The sequence below is a fragment of the Otolemur garnettii genome, unplaced genomic scaffold (genome assembly GCF_000181295.1).
Source record: "Otolemur garnettii isolate 467f Iridium unplaced genomic scaffold, OtoGar3 scaffold00053, whole genome shotgun sequence".
Lineage (NCBI taxonomy): Eukaryota > Metazoa > Chordata > Mammalia > Primates > Galagidae > Otolemur > Otolemur garnettii.
The window spans coordinates 8,618,107-8,619,472 of NW_003852448.1; positions in this window are offsets into that span (position 1 = coordinate 8,618,107).

Sequence of the window (1,366 nt, forward strand, 5' to 3'; positions counted from 1 at the left end):
GCCTAAGCCTCCCAAGTAGCTGGGACCATAGGTGCCTGCCACAATGCCCAGCTATTTTTTTGTTGCAGTTGTCATTGTTGTTTAGCTGGCCCGGGGCCGGGTTCAAACCTGCCAGCCTTGGTGTATGTGGCTGGCATCTAACCACTTTGGTATAGGTGCCGAGCCTCATTTTTCCTTTTAAAAGCATTTAGTTCAAAAACAACTGTAAAAATCCTCACAGAATTCCTATATTCAATTGTTACTCCAGAGAGTCAAAAGTTGGCTCATGTCAAGCCATGAAAAGACATGAGGGGACCTTAATTGCACATGAATGAGAGAAGCCAGAATACCTACCTTGTGATTCCAACTGGAGGATGTCAGGGCCCAGGACGGGTCAGGTCTCGGGGCGGCTTAGGTAGGTTCCTGATGCGGACCGCTAAGCTACCTTGCTCAGGAACAGTTTCTCTTAGGTGCCCGAGGGCTATCTACTTTAGCTGGAGAGAGAGAGTGTGTGTGTCTTAGAGAGAATAAAGCAGTCTTCTTAGCATAGATAGATCTTAGTCTTTAGCAGAGCTTGGTAATCTTCAGCAGAGAGACACCATGCTGGCATTCTGCAGGCAGAAGAGGAGACAAAGTTGGAGTAAGCGAGTCTGTGATAGTAAGTGCACGCTCACCGACTGCCTTCTCCTCCAGCCTAAAATAAGGCTGATCTCATGCCTCTCAACACCACAGGTGTAGAGACTGCCAATTCACCAATGCTCTCATCTTGCGAGCTCTCATGCTTGTTAGGAGTGCTAAATCTCTCTCCATGCCCTTTCCACCAAGGACTTCCATTATTGAGCTACAGGTATTTCTTATAACTCTCACTCCTCCTAGGACATGCTAGAAAAGGCAAAACTGTAGAGACAGTGAAAACATCAGTGGTTGCCAAGGATGGGGGGGAGAGAAGGCGGAGCAGGTGGAGCACAGAGGATTTTTCCAGCAGTGAATCTTCTCTGCATGGTAGATGTAGTTCACTATGCATTCGTCTAAACCCATAGAATATTCAACACCAAAAGTGAGTCATAATGTAAACTGTGGACTTCAGGGGGGTGATGACACGTCAATGCAGGTTCATCAGTTGAAACACAAGCACCACTCTTGGGGAGGCTGTGCCTTTGTGAGGGGAGGGGTATATGAGAACTCTTTGAACTTGCTCAATTTTGTTGTGAACCTAAGTTACTTACTCTTCTAAGTAATCAAGTCTATTATTAAAAAGGTTGGCTCTTGGCTCGGTGCCTGTGGCTCAAGCGGCTAAGGCGCCAGCCACGTACACCCAAGGTGGTGGGTTCGAATCCAGCCCGGCCCGCCAAACAACAATGACAGCTGCAACGAAAAAATAGCCAGG